At 33.8% G+C, this 27,088-nt stretch overlaps 1 protein-coding gene across 1 annotated transcript in view; it reads right to left on the reverse strand.

The window, feature by feature from the left end:
• Positions 1 to 21,905, reverse strand: part of Ubx (ultrabithorax) — a 388,698-nt gene extending 366,793 nt beyond the window's left edge. The window contains exon 1 of the mRNA XM_087403023.1: positions 21,299 to 21,905. The gene's annotated coding sequence lies outside the window, so the exon portion shown is untranslated. The remainder of the gene's footprint in view (positions 1 to 21,298) is intronic.
• Between the last annotated feature and the right edge of the window lie 5,183 nt (positions 21,906 to 27,088).

Raw genomic sequence — 27,088 nt, forward strand, 5'->3', positions numbered from 1 at the left:
ATATAATTTTCTTCTAAAAGTAAAATTTTCTTTCTAAATTTTGCTTTAATCTTTATTTGATAATACTACTTTTTGCCTTTCAATACATTTAAAGTAAATAAAAAGAAAATAAAGTAAATAAAAAGAAAACTTATGTGTTTCTTCGCTGCATATATTCCATTCTAAACCTTTTAACGGAACATTTAGATATTTTAAATTAATTTTAAAAATTTTATAATTTAAGTAAATGCATATACTTAGTTCAATATCCACATATAGCAAAATTTATTTCAAGTATAATACAAAAATAATAAAAAATCTTTCATTTTTTTTTATAAATAAAATTGTTTGTTAAAAAATTTGTCTTACATTTTTAACCGCCGTCTTTCTGCTCTCATGACTATTTTTTCCGTTCGCTATTTACCATAGAGTTTGTTATTCGTTTCATATTATATCTGCTATTTTTTAACGAATAATTTTATCGCTTTCCGATATTGTACCCAGAATCGATTTCTCTTATATCGCATATTCGGTATCATTTTTTTGTGTGGCGCGTATAATTTGGCTTGTAAAAAACAGAAGGTAGGTAGCTACATAGAGGAGAAGTAGAGTTTATAGGAATCTATCGGTGATACAAAATGTAGCCTGTGGCATACTGAAATTATGACAACGCCACGTGAGATAACAACGTTAAGTTGCATCGTAGATATTTCCTCCTAGAATGGTCAATTACGTCACAGGATCGTATATATTTTATATTCCGTCCGGTGCGCTTACGTGTGATGTAAATCCAATTAACTTCACTCTCCACGGTGCGGCAACATTTTTGTCTAGGAAAATACAAGAATGTGACTGGATTCTACGCTGAAAATAATGCCGCGTGCAACCAGCGACCGTCGCCGACCGCGATAAGTGAATTCCGCGATGTCGCCGGTCTCCAGTATCGTACAGCGTCGTACTTTCTGCGCATTTTTCCTGAACCGAGCGTGGACCAACACGCGCACGCGTGTAACGCTTGCCTCGGCTTTGCGCGAAACACTTAGTGCGATAGGAATGAGCAGAAAGAAATGCGATGTATCTCGTCTTAGTAAAGGAATTTATAATCCAGTATAAAAGCTAAGTATACACATATATAACTCTAAATATTTATTTCTTACACTTAAAAAAATGTGGAATTCCAAAATTCTCTTCAATTAATTTAGATTCACTGAGATATATTAGGTGTTGGAATTAATTCGTAGCGTTTTTTAATGAAAGAATGTTATTTATTTCACATGAGCATTAAAAAATACATTAATGAAAGTACTTCCCATCACTTGTAAAACGCTACGAATTAATTCCAACACCTAATATATATATATATATAATTGAGAGATTATTTTTACTCTTTGTTTTTGGCATTTTCAATACTTATAAAATATATAATTTTGTAACTAAACATCATAAAATGTGATAAATGTCTCTAAATAACACTTTAAAGTCTTTAAATAGTATTTAACGATATTAAAGGAAGTAAAGTACAAATTATGTACCTACATATGAATTAAAGATATGCAATAATATGCTTCAATACATGAAATATCAATTATTTGACAATAATAATTTATCATATTAAAGCATCTTGAGATGTTAAAATCTTCAATATTTTATTTGATATACTATTATTAAAATTTCCAATATTTTATTTTTGATAAAAATTATATATATAACCAACAACGAACATGTACGACATTTATTAATGTGTAATATTTCAAAATTTGTCAATAATATTTTAAAATTACGTAAATTGTATTTGTTTTGTGTTTTCTGTACTTAAAAATGAAAAGAAGTATATCTATAAAATAACGGGTGTAAAAAAATACAGACAGCGTGTAGTGGCGCCCGTAAACATGTAAGTTCTTATATTTTTTATTTCTCTGCGAAGGCTAGTCATACGCACGCACGATAGAAATTTAAGACTACAAAATGGATTAGTCCGATATAAAGGAAAAATCAAAGAAAAATGAAACAGAATAGAAAAAGTGATTACGACGCGTGGTGTCGCAACACGTATATTTTTTCGCATCTTGTCTGTTACGCAAGTTCTCTCGGGCCGGTTTTATGATAGCTATCATTAGAGGTCAACGGTCCACAAAATTGCGAGGACCCTCGATCTCGTCAGTTTCTCGCGGTCTCTGAGGTCGAACATATACCTTTAAAGGCAAAGTTTCTATTGGGTATCGGGCTATCGCGATCGATATTACAGATACAATTTGGATCAGCATTTTAAGTTGAAAAGCTGCAGTCGATTGAAACATCATATTGTCTATTCGAATCCTTAAAAATTACTAAGCTCTTTGAATAAAAAATAATATTCTCATGTTACGTATCTTCTCCAGATTTATAATATTCAAAATAGCACGAAACGCAGCGTAGAAACAAACAATTTCCCGTTTCGCTGCTAATTACCTTTTCGTTTAATCTGTAAAATTTCAGTACTCTGCATTCCATACGATACATCACGACTGGAGGGTAATGAACTACAAAATTCTACTTTTCTTCGATCGCAACCCGGGCAACGTTCTATGGATCTCGGGATTCTGTGCGTGAAGTGCGGCTCGATTGTCCAATCCGAAGGCGGATATTCGACCAGACCCCGGCTCTTTTCCTTCGGCGAGTGTATTAGATTGGCTTCGAGCTACGTGACCTCGCTTGAGAATCAACCTCGTTCCCTTCTCCACCCACCCCATCGGCCTTTCATCCTGTCCCTTACCGCGTCGTATCTTTTCACTCCCTCCAACAACCGTAGCAACCGCCCTAGCCAACCATAGTTGCAACCTAACTCAACCTTCCCGGAATAGGTCCGATCCTCTCTCTCCCTGCTTCCCTCTCATCTTCCTTCATTTCTCTTCCTACACTTCGTTGAGCTCTCTTTTTTACACATTCCAACAAACACTGTTTGCGTGATGATCGTTCGCCATCTAATAACGAAGCACAGTGAAATAATTTACTTTTTTTCGCGTTTTTTGAATTATAATTTAATTTCACTATTCATGATTTTTCCATTAAAAAAATGTTCATCAAGATAATCGCAAATAGAATAATAAACATAAATGAGTAAAGAATAATATAATTAAAGTAATACAATTTTAGAAACATCGTAAGTTTCGCAGATTATAATAAAATATTATTTCATACGTATGATATAAATTGTGTATCTCCTTCTTATTTTTTGTCATAAAATTGCACCGTTTTCATAGTGTCGTTTTTACACTTATGATTGATATTTTTTAATTAGTTTAAAAGAATATCTAAAATAGAATAAAACTTTCTATATATAACAAATTTCTCCCGCATTATTTCGTGGTCACTTTCCGTTGCAACGACACCGCGTATAACTTTCACAGCAATGTCGGATACAACTTCCACACACTCGCTGGAACTTTGTGTGTACGAAGTTTAATCAACAGACGCGATATAAACCGGTGCGGCGTCCAGGGTTTTTACGCGTACGAGCAGAATCGTCAAACAAAAATCGAAAAATCCGCCAAACCAACCGACCCTTTCGACTTTTCGTTATAAATGGGATTAAAGCGAAGACCATCGCGTGTGACATTGGCGGATTCAGCAAATGACCGGAATTTCGAAGTGGTTATAAAATTTTGCGTCCCCGATGCACTAACATGGCTGCCAGATGTAAAGAAAGATCTGTATGCGTATATACATATACATTGTATATATTGAGAAAGAAAGAAAAAGACAGAGAGAGAGAGAGAGAGAGAGAGAGAGATGTGCAACTGTGAACTGTATGCATCAGCTAGAGGAACAAACTCGTTTCCAATGTGTTCACCAATGTCTTCTACCGGAGCCAAAGAGCAATTCCTATTCCAACGACTTTCCGTAAAAACGTCTCATATCGTGAGACATTGTTAAATATATTACGCCGTTGGCTTTTCTCTCCGAATACCACCGTGTAATACATATGTATGCGCGTATATACGAGGGAAGCTATTTCGATAGAAGATCACGTGCCTACGAGGTTTTACAGTCCGCGCGTTGATCAGAGTCTAGACGGTAGGTCTGTCTGTGATCCAAAACTCATTTCTGTCAGACGGTAGGTATCGTATGGTACAGGTATTGCGCATCACGTGTAAAACCAGTATATTCACTAAGCTGCTATAATTTTTCTCCTCTATAGTTGAAATAAATCAAATCGAATATCAAGCCATCCTCGTAGCGTTATGACGTTAATTGAATTACATTCTGTTGCGATAAACTTCGTCAAGAATAAACTTCGTTCTATAAAATTTGATTTTTTTAAATCAAAAACGTTATTCGCATATTCTTTTTTCGCGACGCGTCACGATGATGACGCACAAACTTCGTGAAGAGAAATTTCTCTGCTATCTCTTACTTAGTACGTTTCTTCCTTCCCTCTGACTTCTCATTTCCAGCCCCCTACATCTCTTTTCCTCCACTCATAGATATCCTACGTTTTCACAATCTCTAAGTTTTCATGCTCCTAGAATATCCCTTCATTCCAAGTTTCTTCGGCTCGTTCCCGCGACTTCAGTCTAATGAGACTGCAACGTCGCCATCGAGATAGACGCATGGATATATATACACACATACAATATATATATATGTATATATATATATATATCCATACCTAAATTCCTAGCTACATGATTTCGTATATAAATACTAACACACACTAACGCAAAGAGATGTGCGCACTAACGTCAGCGTGGCTACCGACATTTCTCTGGAAACTCGACGGCGACGTTCCTTCTTCTGATCTTCTTTGTTCATTCGAAGACTTACGCTTTTACGTTGCCAATCTTCACGTCAACAATGTAATACGCTTCAGTCTTACGGCGGAGACAAATAAAATTTCGCGAGCCAGACTTGTTCCTGATGAGAAAAGTTAAGAGGCCCTTAATCTTGAAATTTGTCCCTTTCATTCGATAACTAGAATGTAAGATAACGGCAGTAATAAGCTTTATCTGGCAATGGAATAAAAACGCTTGACATTATTGGACTTAATAATCTTCAAGATAATTAATATCTTGTAGTTTTAATTGCGCCTTGTTAAAATTTATCATGTATTTCTTTTACAAATTTATTTAATCATTCATACAATGCGTATATGGGACATCTCAATAATTAATATTCGCATTTCGACAAGACAACAATTTCTTCAAAATAAATATTTACAGTAGCAACATGTTAGAATGGTTGCACATTTATAATTTTGCTACAAACTAGACATTCATAATAGAGGGTGTAAAGATGGGACGATGGTATATCCAGTTGAACAAAACGTCCGTGTAGAAACATAAAATCGGACATGGCGACTACCAGTACGATCGTCTGCGTCTATGAGCGTAAAGAATCCTCTTTACGATATCGTAATGCAGGTTTCGAGGTGTGCAACGAGTACGGTGACCTAGCCGACTAATTAAGTAGTGCTGGTGGATTTTCGATCCATGGCGAGTTTAATTTACCTATTAATATCCTCGAGAGATTCTGCTATCGGAATAATTCTAGTAAGAATGCAAGATGCATTTGATCAACTTAGTCTCTTAAAGAGATTAACATGTTTTGACGCCATTTTGTAATAAAAATTGCCGAGAAAACCGCTCTAAATAATCTACAAAGTAGAATATATCGAGTTATATATTAGATAATATATTTGAGTATGAAATTACAAGATGATATTTTAGGATAAATTCTTTTTGATCGAGTTGCATTTATTCGTCATGTTTCAACAAGCTAGTTTCACGAACATGCACGCAGGAAACTAAAATGTGAAAACATGTGGAAGACATGTGACAGACAGTCTGATCCGACGAGAATATTTTAAGACCGATTCGAGTTACGTCCATTTCGAATACGTAAATATTACGTACGTTTTACGTAAATATTATAGAGTGAGCTAATTGTTTCAATTATAAATAACCGATTTATGTTACAATTTCAGGAATGAAATGGAAAAAAATCTGCAAAGAGTGTTCCATTTGCTAATGAAATGAAACTCTATTCAAGCGATTGTAATCAAGAAACTGGACTAACGCAATCGTGGACTGGACAAATCGATGAAACATGACGCAAGAAAGAGGTAAAATATCCAAGCATTTAATCAAAATTATATTAAAGTAATACTCCATTTTCACTTGACTATGAGTCTTTGGATTGTCAATTAATTGACAAAATAAAACATAATATATAGGTGTGAAGAACAACGTATTTTCTCATACATATATTTTTATCTTCAATGTATTTTTGTCTGTGTAAAGACTATTATTAATTTATTGACAATAGACTTTTATAATTAATCAATATTATCAATCATGTATTTTTCAAAACTGTAACTTCTATATATTTCAGCCTTAAAATACTTAATACTTTAATGGCATTGTATAATAATAATAAGCGTAGGTGGAAAAAGAAATATTTGGACAAAGTTTCGGGTACAAGCGAAAGCGATTGGTAGAAAAGGCCAAAGAAGAGCAGTGGGGATAAATCACGCACGTAGATGGACAAATAAATAGGAGTTTACTCAATCTCCGATGCGAGAACGTACGGCAAACGACTGCTCGGATATACTCATCGATGTAAATAACGGGGTGAGAAAATCCTCCTCGGGAGCGTCTGTACGTGTGGCCATTACAGTAGATTGGATGACGTAAGTATCGTTTTTTGAGAATTACATCTCTATATTTTCGTCCAAGTTTCTTTACCTTTCTTTATTAATCTGATCGACAAACAATATCTAATAAAATCAATTAGGAACGATTGCAATAAGCAATTGAATTAAATATAGAAAAGTAAATTCTTTTTTCGTGACAATTTATTATCCACTATATTAAAAATCTATTTTTTCGTCTATTTATTTTTTCGTTAAAACCAAATTAAGTGACTTTACCAAAGAATATCATAAACTTAATAATATTCAATTGCAATATACCATATTGGTATTTAATAATAATAAAATATCATTCTTGAAGAGAAATAACAAGAGTCAAAATATGAAACATTGTACGTAAGTATTAAATTAAAGTAGAATCGCATTCTCCTAAGACCTTCATAAAATAACTTCAATATGTCGTATGTATTTATTTAAGACTTCAGTCCGGCGTGTATTTATTTAAGAGAGAAAGAGGACTTCAGAAATAATCAACAAGGTGACGGACCTTACTTGGCACATAACTCCCTTATCGCGCAGATATAGTTGTAACAGCTAAAATGTTACACATCCAGTCGTGCGACGGTGCAGCGGTGTGCGAGTAAATTTCATAGCGCGGGCGAGGACCGCAGCCGCAATAAAAGACGAGCGCATGCATGGTCGTGCTCGTATACTGGGAGACCAATGGCGACGCATGCGAACGCGCGACATAGGTCGAAAAGAGGTAAACTATGTGTGTGGGCAGATATGCGCGAACACGGACAGGGCGACAGACGACATACGAAAATGTTGCAGCAACAGCACTGGCTACTGCAGCGATGCTGCGGTTCGGTTTATTCATGCCCGACAAAATATTTCATGCAAGTCGGCGAGGAGAAGGTTTTCGGTAGATTATGCACGGAAGACATTGTACCGGCTAAAATCGTCTGCATCGGCTATCAAAAGTTGGCTCGCCAAACTCATTCCCTTTCTCTAAACCACCACAGTACTTAGGTATGTTGAGGAAGGAAGGAGATGATTTATAATTTCAACTATGTCGAGGGTTTGCATCTCGATTATCTTAACTTCCTGTACGATCTATTATTTCTTTCAGTCACGACATCACCTCTGCATATTAGATTTCATCAGACATGCAATTTCTTTAGAAAAAAAAAAATGATGATAATTTATTATTCTCGTTTTATGTTAAGGAAGGAAAAAAATTTTTTTAATCAACTGAAGTAATAGAAAAATAGTATTATATTGTGATAAGGCGATAATAGTTATACTCGAATGAAGTAATCATTCAAAAATATCTTGTGCATGCTATGTACTCGTATCTAAAAAGTACCTACATCGAAAATTCATGAAGATATTTTATGCAGAACGAAAAGTTTAGTATTACAGATCGTATCGCAAAGTCAATAATTAAAAAGGATAGAAAAATAGCACTTTTGGATCTATAAGTATATAATGAATATTTAATCTTACAAATGTAATTTTGTCTTTTTAATGCAGTATCGTATGGTATAAAAAATCCATTGAAAAGTTTCGAAAAAGTGGACTAAATAACGACGAAAAATATTTCATAGTAAAAGATGAAATAAAAGATATTTTGTGCTTTTATCTTATGCTTCCCATTCACACGAAAAACGAAAAACTGTCTCCTAAGAAAGTATCATTCGCACCGAGACATCATATGTAGAATATGTGTGTATGTGCTATATATGACCATTCCGAGCGTAAATCTTGCAGGACATGGCGTTTAATTGTACAATTGTAGTAAATCAAACGATCAGCGGGAAACCGTAATTATCCGTGCGCGCGGACAATGATAAATCATTTAGTAAGGATGTGGAACTATAAAATGTAATAGCACTAGTATGGCTGTTATAGCGAAGTATATAAAACCCATGTTTCGCGTGTTTCCCACTGGGCTCATCCAACATGTATTCTACAAGAAAGAAACGAGTATACGGTACATAATTTGCGCAAAATATCATATACATTATTTCCGTTGTGTAATAAAGTTTGTTAAACATTATACTTATTATCACAATTTATGAAAAATAATCAAGTATTAAATTTTTCTTGACGCAATAGGTGGTAAGTAATAGTCATAAGGATTTTGCTTTTAATTTATTTTCCTTTATTTATCCCTCCCATTTGTCTTCTTCTCTAATTTCAATAATAGTAAACTATATTATGATCTTTCCATTAAGAAGAAAAATAAAACAAGTTAAAAAATGAAACGGATATTATGAAAGCATCAGGATCAAATTATGATATAAATTTCAACCTAGTACTCGTATAAACTAATGAGAAGCTATAAGTTTATGTTAACATTTTTTTGTGTTTATATATAAATGTTGAAAAATTATTCGTTTCTTTATATGTTTCCGAACGATTATAAATTCTTAATACATTCTATTTTTAAGCACTATATATAGATTTTAATAAGAACTTTTTGAAACTACTCTTTACTTCATATTTAAAAGACTGACTTACGAGTTAGTTTTTAATCTCTCGATAAAAAAAAAACCAGAGTTAAAACTTCCTGTAAAGCAATTTGTGATTTACATGTATTTCTCTAATCATTAAATATATTTTGTTCTATTCCTCGCGATCTCCTCTTGAATAAAATATTTTTAGAATTTATTATCTAACTGTACGAATCCAGTCCAACCGAACGTGCATTGATTTTAAATATAAGAGCGTACTTGTGCATGACTTTGTAAGCGATTAATAGAAAAAAACTTGTCCAATTTGCATATATATCATTTGCATAAAATATTACATTCTTGCGTTGATAAATTCTAGGATATCACCGCGCGCCATCGTTAGGCATCCATCCTAACTACCATCGTATTCCCAGCTGTGCGTATCTACGTATAAGTGTATCTATGAAAGTGCGTGTAAAACGCACACCATACACTATTGGCTATGCATTGTATGTACACTGTATACGTACGTCGGAACGAAGGTATAGATACTCGGCACGTACTCGTTTCGTACAAAGTGAATAATCAATAGCTGAGAGAAGGTTGATGTAAAATTAGAAAGATCTAAGAAACTAACCTGCAATCACGTAGCGGACCTCACTAGATGAAATTACAGTTGAATCATCAAAAGTAGATCACGTGGTCACAATACACGCATGTTCTCTCGGTTCCAAGGAGAGACAGAGAGAGAGAGAGAGAGAATAGAGAGAGAGAAAGACGCGGATTCCATAATGCTTTTTTTACGCATGCGCATTACCAAACGACGTTCATTCACTCACTCATACACGAAACGACGAATGAGGACTTCTAATCGTGCGAAAAACGGAACGTGCGTTTCCTCGATTGTCGAAGCGCGAAGCGCGTCGCTGACGCGAAGTCCGGCCCGAGATTTGGTAAACCCTCGATCGGACCGGTCGTGTGTCGCGACTCCAACTGTTCACAGTTAGTTCCTGCAGAGTTCCTCCTTTTCCTCCCCGTCCTCGTATGCACATACACGGAGAATACCGAACGAACAGGCGCGTATCCGCACGATACGATGTGACGAGGCCGAGTCACGTGCTGATTACGGAGTTCACGCGTCCTTCTTTTCGCGACCTCGCGACTGTCATAATTGTTCGTAACGTTCTCGACGAAATGTAACAGTAAATGGAAAATGCGATCGGTCGATCTTTATTATTTACCCCCTTCCCCCTACCTATTATTATGCGCAGATAAACAGACGCTTGATTGACGTTTCGATAGTCGCTCCTCCAAGTTACACAAACAAATGACGTCTGATCGGACGTCTGACTTACTGCGTAGCAGACGACATAATCGGGAGGCATGGGAAACGCGCGAGCTCAATTTCGCTGGCGCTGTCGTCGTCATCTCGCTACCCTTGTCACTTTCGTCACCGCCAAAGGTATTTTGCTACCGGGTAGGTGGTGCGGCCGTTTCGGTCCTAAGTAAAGGTAACGCCGTCTGAAGATCCAGAAGCGAGAGGAAAAGCCGGAATAAAGTGGGGGGTTTATGGGTTTGCATCCTATGTACTCCATCGTATCTCTAGTTATGGCTCCACGACAAAACCCACGTGTATAACCTCCTCGCGGCATTACTCCGTATACATCTGTATCCGTATATAATTCCGTCCCCACACGTACACATGTCGCGCGTGTGCGCGCGTGCGCGCGTGCGCTTACCACATTTCAACGTATGGCTGATGCCGGCTCCTGTAAACAGCAGTCGCGCTATGCGAAGCAACCCTCTTGAGTGTCTGTATACAGACGCTGAGTGCATTTTAGTCAAATTGAGTTGCTCTGCGCGTTTCCTTATCGTCTATCGCTATCTATTCCGGAGTCTGCATCTGTAGCTCTGAGATGAGCATTTTGATTATATCAAAGGTTTACTTGGAAATAAATTTAATCAAATAATAATTTTTTGCTAAATTAAATGAATACTTTGTTAATTTGTAAACCTGTTAACAGATTTTAATTTTATTCGTATATTTATAAAAATATATAGTTCACAATTCTCTTTGATATTTTGGTGAGCCACATGTAATGAACGTCAATTTGATTGACGTACTCTTTATTAATTTTTCATTATCTTATTTGTGTCAAAGCAGGTAATACAATTATTGAGATAAGAATTTCTGCAATAAAATTATATTATATTTAAAAAAAAATACAAATGTTATAAACTTGAAAAATAGTTATAAATATATGTTGCGTTATATATTAAAGAATATAAACTTAAATTTATGAAAGTGTAATAAGTTGGCTAGCTGCAGTTCTTTGTTTTAAAATAATGTAATGACGTCAAAGGCGGGAAAAAGCAATTCTGTCGATAAAGCAGAACACTATATATTATTGATTTGAAGCACAGTTGTAAAATTGATGTATATGAAACATATACACTTTTTGATATTTTTATTTAATAAATAAGTAGTAAACAATCTTATTTTTAAAATTAATTTACACGATAAAACGCGATTTGTCAAAATAATTAATTTAAGTTACCATTGAAATTTTTAATAATTAATATCAATATGTACGTATGTAAACAGTTGCTGCATAACAACATTTACGACGTAAAAATTACATGATATAAAAAAAATTAATATTTTCAAAAAAAATATATATTTTTAAATTGACTCAAATTTATTATTATTATTGTATACTTTTAATATACGTATGTACAAATATCTTTTCACATAGACGAAAAATTCTATGCATAAAAATTTTCATCGAAATCATGGTGCAACACCTGGATACTAGCTAAACACAATCTGAACGTGCGTCCATTTCTATCGGATGTTTTAGATCGAAAAAGAAGGATGGCTAGAATCATTCGAGAGATGGAAGCGCATGTCGCAATGGTCTGGAAGGGGAAACACTGGCTACGCGGCAGCCATGATGGCATGAGCGAGCCAATCGCTGCATCGCTTCGAACTGTTACTGCATAATGGCCGCACGACTCCGCCCAATGTAAAACTCTATGGACGTTACGCTTATTGGATACGAAAGCGTTAAAAATTTTATTGCCTGCCTGACAGTAACACCCCGCTTTTGAAACTGTCTCCTGCTATGATCCCCTCCCTTTTCATTCGCTAATCGTAAAAACCCAACGCACCGATCTGTAAGAGCTGTAGTTTCTTTAGTAAACTTACGCCCCCTGTATTTTAAAAAATTTATTTATCCCGATAAAATGTTAAGCTTCATTAATAATCCTTAAGTGTCATCCATGCCTAAAATTCAGACTGTGATATATGCATTCAGAGGTAAAAAAGAAAATCTGTAATATAATATTGTGTATACGATTTTAATAATATTATACAATTATGAATCAACAAAAATAATAGATTTTATTCTAAATATTTCTCTATATATTATATTGCGTATAAAAATAAAATATATCAAGAATTTACAATTTTTATTTTAAAAATATCACAAAGAAATTAAAGAGGTCTGCAAGTAAATAAATACTTTTAAAATAATTATCGAAAATTTGGTATTATAAATACGAAAAAAATCTTAACATAAATTTATAGCTTATAAGCTATCATGTGGTTTGCTATTTATAATACACAGACGTAAATTATCAGACAGTTGCGTAAATGAGTTATCATTAATAGTAATAGCAAGCTATTATATTCAATGGTATAAAAGAAGAGTCTAATAAATAATTTCCAATATATCCGCGAATTGTTATTTACAACTGACAGTCAACATTGCATAACATAAATCTCACATGTTAAAAGTAACAACTTTTACTTATGCAATACAAAACGCGATAATTTTACATTTAACAAAATAAATGTTTCTTCATGTTGTATTTTACTTAAAGTTAATGTAAATTTATCATTTCGTCATTGAAGCAGCATGGAATAATAAAGTTCTTATTCTGCTTTTCTTTTTACATAGCACACTCATTATAATAAATTTAAAGTCTACTTTTCGTTAACTATGCATGTTTAAATTTTTATAATTGTATGCAATGAGCGGTAGAGTCGTGATTCATTTTTTTGTAAACCAAGGAAAAGAACGTTGCGGTCGTGCGGAAAAATAATAGTTTTGCATTATGTATGCAATTCATCTGCATTGTAAAATATGAAAATTGTTAAAAATATCCATTAATTTATCAGACTTGTAAGTTTATTGCAATTTATTAACTTAAAACAATATAACATAACATTTGTCAAACGTAAATCTTTTTTTAAGTTTAAATCATTTTAAAAAATTATATAATATTTTAGAAATCACATTGAAGATTCTTTCTTTTCAATTTAAAAGTCATTGAATATTTATAATAACACGAACAAAATTAGGAAACTTACAAAGACAATTATAGAATTTAATTTATATAATTAATTTATATAATTAATAAATAGTAATAAGGCTCTATACGTATAAAACAATGTACAAAAGAAAGGCAAAGAGCCAGTAATGTAGCAAAGAACTTTAATTTAAATTAGCATTAAAAATTCATATAAACAATTACGATTGATAACAAACGTTTCGACTCCAATCGAATCATTTTCAATGTAGTCGTAATATTTCAACATCGTACTAAACCAAAAATATGTACATGGTATTACAATACTATTATAATTATTAATCCTGTATTCATCATTTCGTAGTACGCTGCGAGTTTTTATCAAAAATCAAAATAGTCATAAAAAAATTCTGGAAAAGTGACCGTGAACAAAAAAAAATTAATATTTAATACATACGAATTAATAATATTAATAATGTACCTTGTCAGTAAATGTGTTAAGAGTCCATTAATAAAAAACTAATTTATATATTAACATACTGTGTGTTTGTATCACTAATTATTCCGCAGTATTGTATGTTACGTTCTTCGGATGACACGCGATGACTTTATCGAAATGATTAGCATACAATCACGCACTGACCAATTGCTTTTAACCACGACTGGTTGCATGACGTCATGTCATTCATTCGCACCCTTACTATCGCGCGTGCTTATCTTGCAATCGTGGCCCGTGTCGGGAAATTAGTCGTATGCGAAGTAATGTTCCGCAGATCACCGATTAATCTAAATGGCTAATCGTAAGCTTTATAGCGTGAGCAACGATAATAAATATTATTATGTAGAGCAACTCATAAGTATTGATCACAAATAGTTCAGCTATTCTTGTATGCAAATTAAATTTGAAATATAAAAATTGTAACAGCACAGCCTATAAATGCGATGGTATATGATGTAAAATGAATAAATGTGATAGATTTATTTATAAAGAAAAATATGGCTAAAAATACAATATATCAGAGAAAATTGTGTACACTCACCTCTGTTGACCGATGAATTTTAGATTTTAGACATCACATAAAGGATATCACATTCGCCGTGATGCAACACAGAAATATTCAACACTTTTGCACGTATAATTTACTATATGATTATGACAGTACATATCCGATTAAGCAATTGACTCACGTTTGTTTTAACAATAAATTTATATACCGAAATTTGCGATTTTCTAATTTTACTCACGTAAAAAAAAGTATTTTACATTATTATGATAAGTAAACGAAATACAATATATTGCTTCATTTTCACGCATAAATAATGAAATATTTTTTAATTTCCTATTTTGTTTAATATAATAATATTTCTCAAGTTTGATATTGTCATAATTTGATTCATAAATTTTAGATTAAATTAAAAATTTAGGGGAAATATTATATAATTTTATATTTAAATATAATAATTAATAAATTCATCTACGAATTGAATAAAACATGAAATAGTTTGTAAATTCTGATATCTTCTTTCTTTCTTTTTTAAATACTCTTATTTAACGCAAATTTTTTGTTTTTCTTATAAAATTTTATGATTAAAAAATCTTTTAATTGCATTTTTTATCACATACAAATAAAATTTATTTTGTAATAAATAAGATAAACCGAATTGAAATCTAAAACGTTAGAACACTTAATAAATTAATATTTATTATCCGGAAACTGAAAAAAGTCAATATAATAATCACTACAGCACGTCGCAATGTCCTTTTCCTTCATTTTAGACTAAGTTCTACAAATTTTTCAATTTCTTTGAAGTATCCTGAAACACTTTCGTTACAAGTATCACTTCTGTCTGATAATATGCGTTTCACAATCAGCACATTACCACGCTTCTTCCAGACTCAACAACCGGATACGATGTCTGTAAATCCGTACGACCTCGGAATAATCAAAAGCCGACACACAGCGTCACTTAAATAATCCCGGGAATAACGTCTGCGTGCGTTTGCTTGCGTTAGTCACCCGATACATGCGACGAATACAAGATCACAATGTGACATCGTAGTCACGGCTCTGTTATCTGTTTTCGTAGGTCAGGGAATCGTGGTCGAGGCTGAGTTCAAGACCGTCCATGACTCTCGCAAACCGCGGAGATCCTTCACTTGCGATACGTGCCATTCATGACACGTTTCTCGCTCATATCGTGTCTTCGTTCCACAAGAAGGCGAAAAATGCGATAAAGGTCACCATGATTATTTACTTGTCTCGAACTTGTATATGAAAGTTAGAAGACCGGCGGTACTGTGGAATAGTAGCCGGGGGGGCGACCATGTGCTTCGCGGGGCTCACGAACGTAACTGCGCATGCGCCCCTTGCCTAAGCTTGACCCCTACACACGTCACAGAGAGAAGAGAGTTCTTCCGTCGCTCTCTTCCCCCTCATTCTTGTCGCTATATGCTCTCCCTGCGCGAGCTATACACGCGGAGATGGATACGCCATAAAACCCCGTCGGAGTCAACTGTAACAACCCTTCGAGTCGCGAGTGTGTAGGTGCGGGAAGAAGAGAAATAGAGAGAGAAGAGGTGACCCTTCGAAGGAGGGCGAGATGTTGCGAGATACATGTTTGTCCATCGAATGGCATATTGTGTTCTTGCACAAAGAACACGTCGCTCTATCCTTCACTTTTCTCCCATAACTTGTCTATGAACAGACTTCATACTTGTCGATTATTCACTCGTGTATTTTTCAAATTTCCCACGAAATCGTGTAAAATTTTTCACGTAATACTTTTTTATGACTGATTTGCGAAAAGTGGATCTGGATAGTTAATCAAGAAAATTAACATTCGCTGATGAAGACTCCAAAGTAAGTCGAAACGTCCGAATTTGAATAACAATTTGAATAAAATTTTTTTTGTATTATTTTAAATTTCATCTATAATTTTTTTGCACCGGTTAACTGCGCTGTTACTCTCATTATAGTCTTATTTAAATTTATTGTTAATATTTTTTTTAGAAAAGTAAAATAGATCTCCATGAATAAATATTACACATAAATTACTGATACGTGAAATCTAAAATAAATTTTTTTCTGATAAAAATATGAAAAAACATGAAATTTATTAGAACTTGACAGCATTAATTTGTGTTATCTTTCTCTTTTAAATTCTATTTAATATTATTTGACAAAGAGAAAAATAAAATATAAATTGCATGTATTGAAGATTTCTTTTGATGTAAAGCTTGGTGTATTTTCAATCCATAATAATATTTGCATCAAAAATAAGCGTATAAAACAATAATCATCAGTTACAAATCATTTTCTATTTAGTCAATAATAACTTTTGGTGCGATATGTAATATTGTAATATACTATTAGTTTTGAAATACTTTACATTGTTTATGTAAAATTAAATTCGACGAAAAGTCAATTACAATATAAGTAATCACACAGAAAGACTTACTTACTTAAAAGTATTTAAACTTTCATTTTATCTAAAAAAAATTTTCCCAAGTAACACAGCAGCGCTCGAAAAGCATTAAAAAGTGATTATACTATATGCGCTCTTTTAATGCTTTCTTAATGCTTTGTAAGCGCTATGTGCTACTTGGAGATTCGATCATATAATGCATTTGAACTGAAAAAAATAAATATTTAATAGAAAATGTCACAATGAGTGTCAAAGCAATAACTCTCAAGTTTCAAATATACGGTTTTATGAAAAAATGACTTTCTTCGCGACACGAATCTAATTTAGTAAGAAACGCAAATTGGCGCAATTATTAAATATTTCGAAACCGTACGCGAAGAGAACACCTTGCGAATATGACTATCTATGAAAGTATGTAAACACGCGCATAAGAAGATCGCGAACAGCACCGACACTAGTTACTGATCTTCCGACTCTCACTATGCTCTGACAGCATCCCGATGCACCCCCTTTTACGCACTTCCTTCGGCCAACGTCGAGTTTCCTTCACAGGTATACCCATGCGCACTACACGAAAAACGAAAGAGGCTGCATCGAACGAAGAAGGTGAACCTTATTCGCGTATTGAACATTTGCGTCACATAGATAGTCAGTACGAACCCTGTGGACACAAAAGTTACGAAACAATGGCCGTCAGGGTGGGCGGTCACGCTGGTGTCCCTTTATTTTTAATAAAATGCCTCAATGAGAGTCTTATTATTTTCCACGTATGAAATGACGATACCGCTTAATGCCACGGTATCTCTTTATAATACGGCTTTTATAATACGCTTTGTGTACGAAGGATATTTCAGCGTAATGCCATACACAGTCATCTCTGCTTTATTATCCAGAAATAATAAAGAAATGCCATTCACATGTAATAAATTTGTTATAAAGCTTCTCATAGAAATTGAAAGAATGATAGAATACTTTTTATTTTTTGCAAAAGTTTAATGTTCTCTATGTAAAATTTATTAAAGTACTTTTTCACGAAGAATAAAGATAACGTGATTTTTATATTCGTTAGATATATTAATTATTTATACATGCGCTAAATATATAATAATAAAAGTAAATACTAAAATAAGTACTATGCTTCGTGATCAATTTTACAATGGAAAATTATAATCACTTCGTTTTTCAAATGTTCTAGTTTCAACGCAGAAGGGAAAGTTTTTAATTTAACAGCAAAAAAAAATGCAAAATACCAAAAAAGAATTCTTAGGAAAGCTACACTCGTCATAGAACAATATTAAATTATCATAATCCTATTTGTAAAGAAAACAACCTGTAACATAACTTTCGTATTTTATCTATAGTTGTCTGAGTATATGTACACAGTTTCATTTACTTTAAATCCCAGGTATTTAGCGCTTCTAAAGTAAACGAGACTGTGTACATATCAATTCTTTAGCATCATGCGTGATCTTTAGCCCATGTTGTTACAGTCGTTATTGTTAAGATTGTATACATATCACTTAGAATATTTACTTAGAATATTTACTTAGTGATCTTCCATGATCACATACATCATTTTTTATTAATCAGCCGTTGCAGAATAATATTCGATTATAAAAATTGTATATTTATGTCATATCTAAACATAAAAAACATAAATTTTATAATTTTAAAATGAATTTAATGAAAATTGTTACTTAATTTACAACCGATTCTATCAATTTAAAAAAGAATTTACTTATGCTTATGTAAATCATAAATATTATTAATCCAAAATTTATATTCTTCAATTGATATATGCTCTTCGTGTATACATATATTTTGACGTAAATGAGTAAATTATTTTCTACGAAATGTGTGACATTCTTAAATATTCTTTTAACGACATAAATAAATCTCTTTAAAATTAAAGAAATGGGTTCAAACTATATAAAGTCGACAGGATCTCTGACACAGTTTCGTTTTGAATTTCGGCTTTTAAAAGAAACGTATAAAAACGTGGGTCGAAATTGAAAACGTAGGCAACTTTCACTTCGTGAGATTCATCTGGCGACTGCATAAACTTTATTATGAAAAAATGGTACCCTATGCATGAAGCAAGGGAAAGCAAAGAGAAAGTTGGGTGTCTCATAGACATATAATATTAGATTTTACTAAAATGTGACATATTTAGAAAATAGCAATGCTAAAATAATGATAATAATATAAAACAAATGGTAAAAATCAATTGAATGTATTTTGCAAAAAAGATAATTTTTAATATTTCTCTTATTATTAATTATTAATATTTCTCTTATTATTAATTACGTGCAAAGTATCCATTTTTTATTTAGCAATTTTCTATAGACTTTCAATCTCTGCTATATGTGCGATAGCAAATATACGATCATTATCTACGTCTAGATATTTTTAATTGTTTAATATAAGTTAGTATGTAAATGAAAAATATGGCTTAATATCGTAACTCTTTTCAAATAAACAATGAATACATATGTATAAAGGTATATACGTACATACATGTATGTATATATCAATTTTTATATACGTATATCTACCTGAAAGAGTTTCATGTGTAATCGACTAAATTTATTCAGGTTTAGTATATAAATTATATATAATTATATATAATTATTGACGCTTAACAAACAAGAATTTGCATTGAAGTGCGACATGTTGTATGACGCCGTAATGTTATTTTTGTAGAATGCTTATAACATCTAGTATATATTTATGGTATTAGCAAAAATCTTAATATCTGATAAAACATCTCAAAATATATTTTAAATCTCTCTTTCTTATACATTTTATCTACATAATTCTATCTAGATACTGTCGTGCGTTAGAGCTTTAATGTGATGATGTGAGCATAAAACGATAGCGTATTATTCATGATAATAAGTGTGAATTGACATAAACATTATTCATACGTTAATAATGTTAGTATCGTTATTAAAAAGCGCAAATGAGCATAATATCCGCTCGCAGTAAAATTGTATATTTTATACATATAAATCTATGAAGTTGTGACATTTAAAAGCGATCAAACATGTCGTTTAGCACCTAAAATTTACAATATATTCATTTTAAAATAATGAGCTATTGTTCAGTTTGCTCTTCTTGTTAAGATGATTTATTCTCTAATTTATTCAGTCTTTTTATCGACGTGCGTAAATCTTATATATGTAATTTACGAAATATAAAGAAATTGAAACAGTGTTTTGACAATAATAATATAAACAATACATCTTTTAATGATAATGTATTTGGATTAAAATTTTTTATTAATAATCCCTTACTTTAGTTTAGTTTTAGTTTTTTTATTGTATTTATTCGAATGTTAACTATATATATTGATTTCTTGTTAATATTATGTACTTAGATAAATAATAATATCTAATTTTCTGAAAATGTGTAATAAAGTCCATTATGGAACGACGTAATAATTATTTCAAAAGTATACCTGCTGTGTAGATTAAATTATTATTAAAGGTATCCGTTTTACACGAAAAGATGTTCATCTGGAGGTATTGAAATATAGATTAAGATATCTCCACAAATTCGAGATTATACCGCTTTGCATCTCGAGGTCGATAATGCTTCTCGATCTCTGCGAGAATATTTTCATGCATTGCATTTAAAGTACACACGCAAGTCACATGGCACTTAGTTGCGCTGTGAAGTCCGCTACCGACTAGCTGTTGGGCGTGGCCAACAGCCATACGACACTTCCACCAATCGATAAGCTTCGGTCCCCTCCACACCATACTCGAACAATCCGACGGCTTGTGGAGGTATTCACGGGTTTCCCCTCTCTCGTTCATAAGATCTTATCCTTCGCTCTGGACCTCGCCGGCGATGAAAAAAGTATCCTCTAATTGATTGCTCGAACAAGATTTGTTTATTTTGCTAACACTTATCGTAAACCGACGAGCATGTCATTAATGTTCTTTGAGAAACGGTTAGCCATTTTTTTTAAGGCACATCTAATATTTTTCTTTGCGTAAAATGTCACTTGAAGGATGACGTTATCTTAAATATTGATCAATTATAAAAGTGCATTGATAAAATCATTCGCATAATTTTCATTCAACATTTCTGCAAGAAGCATGGTGACGTACAAGTTCAATAGCGTAGATCATGTTGATATTAATATATAATTTGATTATGTTGACAATTTTTAAGAATGAATGAATCTTCCGCTATTTCTATACAAAATGTGCGCATTTACAAATCGAGATAACGTTATCTGATTTGATGATAACCTACAGATTAGATATCTCACGGAAAGCTCTCACGGAAAATGATAATTGATTTACTGCAAATAATAAAATTTTTACTTAAAATTTTGTGACATTTTTGTATGACAATTTTCTAAGTCAACTGGACCAGTTGGCATGACGATTTGCTTTGAGTTTGCATGATTAATTATGTACTTTCAATCAACGTCAGAGTATAATTATCTGCGCATGTGATAGCTTGCTATGGTGCTTACCATAATGGTTGGCGGCTTCCGGATCCGCTGGCGGTGTCGATGAACATCATGGAACGCTACGCACTCAATATCACGTGAGATTCTGACAGATTCGCTACGATGCTCGATCATCGCGATCATCATCCGCTTTACCGACTTGTCACGGTTACCGTGGTAACTCTCGGTGCACATCACTGACGGAAAATCTACAACGAGCGATGGAGTCGCTACTTAATGGAGGGGAGGGAGGGGGGGGGGTGAACCGAGCCGTTTTCGCACTCACTTATCAAATATTCTATCTCGCGAGAGACAACGCGATTCCCATGAGAATGTGGCACTTAATTACATGTCGATTGACGTACAACGAGACGAGAGCTCCACTGAATCGCCTTCGGCGGAGCGACAACCGGCAGACCGAAATGAATGACATCGCCGTTCGGCGACGGCAAATGATGTAACCGATTCTTTCGCGGATATCTCGCGAACTAGACCGAAATGCCGGACGAATACAACCGGCAAACGCGATGGAACGTCCGTACGTTCGGCGTTCGGCACACTATACGCCTTTGGCTTTGCTATACTATAAGGTAGTAAGTGAGTGAGAGACCAAGCGGGACCCCTACCGGCGCAGCCGTACATCTTAGTATTATGGGCAACTCACATTGGAAGATACGCCATCAAGCATAGCCCTAGCGAGAGCGCGAGAGCGAGCGAGCCGAGCCGAGCGATTGTAAAAGTTTTAGGGACACTTTGCGAACACCCTCTCCCCTCTCCTCGCTACTCTCTCGCTCGCCGGTGCGCCACCCCACAGAACCGCGCCCTGGTTCTCTCACCCCGCCGACCATGGGCGACTAGAAATGTCGGAGAGAGGCGAGAGAGAGACAGATCCCGGTGGTGCCACCTCGAAATCCCCCTCCTGATTCTCCCTCTCCCGACAGCTCGGCCACACCAGAGAAAGATGGCGAGGGTCGGAAGAGAGACGAGACCCGGGAAAGAGCATGTAAGAGAGATGCGTTTGCATTCCTCATGATTGTTGATAACCGATGAGAATGAAAAAAGGGATCGTAAAGAAGAATGAAGAATGAAGAAAACATTGGACATTGAGTTTCCGTTTATTCGATAGAAGAAAGAGGGTGATATTAACAGTCTTACTTTTTTCTATGTACAGTCTTTCTTCTTCTCTCTTTAATCTCATTCTTTTTCTCTCTTTCTCTTAATCTAAAGAAGAATATCGTTCAAATTTAATGATGAGATGAACGAAGCGTAAAGATTAGTGGCGGGTTAAAGAAGAACGTGTATTGGTGCACGTCGTGATAGTTGCAACATCGTTAACGTGGGCGCGGCCAAGCGAGAGAAAAGCCAGCAGACGCAAAGAAAAGAAAAGGAGCGGAGAAGGGAAAGAGGGAAACAAACGCGACAGGGAGAGAGGAAAAAGCGTCTCTGCCTATAGCTGCGGCTAGAATCTCAAGGAGAAGGTTGCTGGGAGAGCGAGACGCTGTGAAATGAAGACGAAGAGGAGGGTTTCTGCCAACACGCGATTTCTTGCCACTGTGCGGTGGCGCCCTCCGCAATCCAGCAAGAACCATGCCATTCCTCCCACACTTTTTCCGGATCTATCTTTCTCTCCCAATCGGTTGAGTCTACCAGTCGCTGGCCGCGAATGTAGGAGACGAGGCTTTGGTGCTGCCATCGCTGCTGCCTTCATTGTTTTTCCTTAATGGATCCGAGGTCCATCGATTACCAGCTCGACGATGATAGCAGAATATCTCATGGATAATTCGGTACTAGGTTGAGTACTTTAATGTAGATCTATAATAATGATACTCACTTTATAAACTCATTTTATAAATGGAATAGAATTGTGAGAAGAGAATCAACAAATTTAGAGCAAACAGAGAGAACGAAAAGAAAACGACAAATTTGTTTTATTAAGTCTTCATTATTCGCGTGAGGTGTGCAGGATACCTAAATCTTATAAATTCATTAAATATATAAGTGGTATTTATACCCATTATTATATTTAAGGCAAATTGTTTTATAATTTAAAAAGTTTTATAATTTTGCATTAATTCTTATCTTAAAAATGTATAAAATATTATCAATTTTTACGTAATAAAATCATCAACGAGAACAATGAAAATGAGACAATGTTAGGGTTGTCAGAAGTATTCAATGCGATTACATTAAAAATACCACGCGAGTAATGTAGAGTTAACTGCCTTAGGCCCGGTTGTACCAACGTTACTTTGATTTTAAGTAAGGCTTAAAACTTTCTACCTCTTCCCCTCTTTCGACTTTAAAGAGAGAAACTGAGAGTTTTAAGCCTTGCTTAAAATTAAAGTACGTTGGTGTGCAGGCAGTTTAGAATTTAATTCTTCACTCAAGCTTGTCGTTGGCAACTTGTCATTAAGAAATAATTACGCTGTCGTGCATTTACTAGACTGTGAAATTTGCACTTCGATGAGTTTCTGGAAACTTTAATTTTTGTTAAATTTAGCGATATCGTAGACAATAATTTTTGAATATAGAAATTATCTGTAAAATATGAACTGTAAAGAAATTTTCTCTTTATTTGCTCATTTGACTTATTTTCATTACTATAGACTTCTTCAATTGCAAGCTTACAAACAATGTATATTTATGGGCTGCGGCGCGTTCACGATAAGATTCACGGTGAGATTCGCAAAATGTTAATTCAGTGTCAGCAAAGTAGCGAGGCCGGTTTCGAATTAAAATGTGAGGGAACTTTAAACATCGACTGCGCGCACGTCGAGACATAACACGCGTTGCTATAATCGTCCATTAATCCCAATTAACGCGAGGATACCGAAGAGCAGGTTAAAGGCTCCTCCTCTTCACCTACGGGGATACACCGATGTAATAAAATCGTAAAACGACGGCACTGACCGTGTGTTTGGCGCGGATATTATTCGGTCGCGATGGCAAGGGAGCCGGCCATAAGGGAGACAGTCCTCCACACGTGAAGCATAAAATGTCCGGTTAAATGTGCCGAACGAATACGAAAAAGTCTAATATGAAAAACCCCATACCACTTAGGAAAGACGACGAGTTCGAGTTTATGTCGTGGATCTCGGCCAACCAATCAGAGCATGAGGATTTTGCGGGACAAGTAAAAATTGGACGGTCCGCGGCGAATTTCTTAGAATCTGAGAGACATCTTTTGTGGCGTATACTTTTGAAACCTGGAAGGGGTTTCAAGAGAACATAAACGAACAATGTTGCATAGAATGAGGAAAAGTTCGAAAAATAGGATTATTTTGTTCTTACTTTTTTCTTTTATTACTATCATTTTCCTTGGAATAAGAATAATTATTATATACTATTTACTACTATTTATTATATTATTTTTAATTTATGATAATACATTTATATATTTTATTATTAAAAAAAAATGAAAACTTAAAAATATGTTATAGATAAGTCTAAATTGCTTATTTATAGAAAAAATATGTGCATTTTGTGAATAATTTTCATATAACGTTTAAAACGTAAATTTATTCATGTACATTGTGTCAAAAAATACAAGATAATAAATAACTCTATAAGAGATCATAAAATTTTTCTATTTCGGATGATTTTTAAAGTATTTCTTCTCAAGAGAAGTGAAGCGAGAAGGCATTATTACTGCCGATTTCGTTCACACGTAGTTACAAAGTAAGGACGAAGACAGCGAGAACAAGAAGAATGAGACTGGTGAAGCGGTATGTGGTAGGAGAACGAAGTTCCACATTTCAGCGACAGAGTCAACATGGTGGCCGTGACGAGGACGATTCTTGCTCCGGCAAGAGAGGCCAATGGACAACGACGGTCTCGTCCCACCCCATAATGCCCCATATACTTGGCAATTTATGCGCCGAAACGTATTAAATAGCTTTCTGCCCCCACTATAATATCTGCGCGATCCTCTCGACGGCGCGCAGGCGTCTCTTCGTAGCTGCGGCGGTAACTATATATTAAAGCCAATATTTTTAAATGCGATACACCTACATTGTAAATACCGGTGTTTTGTGCGACCCTTTCTAAGAATAGACCCACTTGCGACATTCGGCCGCGCTGAGAGCCGCGCGGAGGCAATCATACGGTGCGCGCTATGGCGGGAACGAAGATTCTGATCTTTGTGTTGTTGAAAGCTTCTAGCCTCATAATGCCTCTTAAGACTTAACCAAGCCAACTAAAAATATTACGAAGTGTATTTTAGGATATTTTTACGAAAGATTAATTGATACCCGGATAATCACGCTCCCAACCATAATTATAAATAATTATAATAAAATGATGAAGATACAAAATTGTTTATATCTCAAAAACTGTTGAGCTTTCGATTTATGTTCGCTTTTTAATCACAATTAGTATAGTATATACTATAAAGAAAAGAATTTTTTTTAATTTACCCTGAAAATATGATAGTTGTGGTACAATACAATATTTTAAAGATTTTTACCATGCATTTCAGTCAAATTAATCAAATTTATTTTATACTTTATTGTAGTTTTATTAATGAATGAGAGAAATTTATACTAAAATTCTTCGAAATACATTGTCTTATGATTATCATATTTTCAAGGTAAACTCTAAAAAAAATTCTCTCCATGTATCTACCATATAAACGCTAATGGGTTTTTAAAACATCCTATATAAAATACTGCACAATACTCGAAGAGAATGTCGTGATGATAATTTATCGCAATTTCAGCGACATTTCTTGTTAGTATTGGCAGAGATTTATACTCCATAATTATTTTTAAACAGAGTTTCGGCTGCAATTTTCTTCAATTTTGGTTTTTTAGTATAAAACATGCGAAATTTCTTTTTATTTTTATAAGAAACTATGAAGAGAGCGAGAGAGAAAGAGAGAGAGAGAGAGAGAGAGAGAGAGGGATAAATAATTAAATGATAAAGATAACATACAAAATTGTTTATATCTCAAAAACAGTTGAGCTTTCGATTTATGTTCGCTCTTTACTCACAATTAATATAGCATGTATTACTCGGAGAGAATTTTTTTTTAATTTACCCTAAAAATATGATAGTTGTGGTACAATACAATATTTTTAAAGATTTTTACCATGCATTGAAAAAGAGAGTGTTATTAAAAGTCATTATTTCTTTCAGATTAATAGAATGTAGTGTTAACTTCACAGATATATATCCAAAAGTGAGATCTGTGAAGTTAACATAATATTTTATTAATATACGTAAAAAAAATAATGACAGTTGTAGTAGCACTTTTCATAGTTCTACGGTTCCTTATAAAAATAAAAAAAGTTCCGCAATTTTTATACTAAAAAACTAAAATTGAAAATATGACTTCTTAACACTTCGCGAATCTACACTTCCATTCTAAAATGCAAGAAAAAAAAAATTTTTACTTTTAGTTACAGATACCATTAGTACTATTCGAGATTTATCAATACATGTAATTTGAAAATAAAATTTCAACAATTATCAATTGTAATACACTTTAAATATGTAATAAGCGCCAAGACCTGTCTTGAACGAATATAGTTTTTCTTTACTCACATGTGAAAAATAAAAATTTTATTTAATATATTTCATTACGGACTTTCGATGAAATTACACATTTAAAGATTCATAAATCATAATTTAAAAAAATATTTTTTAAACAATATCCATTTAAAACAATATTTTATAACAATTCACATTTTTTTGCTGCTGCAAGGCGTGCAAAAATATGTCAGACTATTTCTGGGTCAAAAATAAAGGACATACAAATAAATTTTTTACAATTATCGTCTTAAATAACGCAGTGTTTCAAATTTTGACTACTTC

This window comes from Acromyrmex echinatior, chromosome 2 (assembly GCF_024713525.1).
Source record: "Acromyrmex echinatior isolate Ae372 chromosome 2, ASM2471352v2, whole genome shotgun sequence".
Taxonomy (NCBI): domain Eukaryota; kingdom Metazoa; phylum Arthropoda; class Insecta; order Hymenoptera; family Formicidae; genus Acromyrmex; species Acromyrmex echinatior.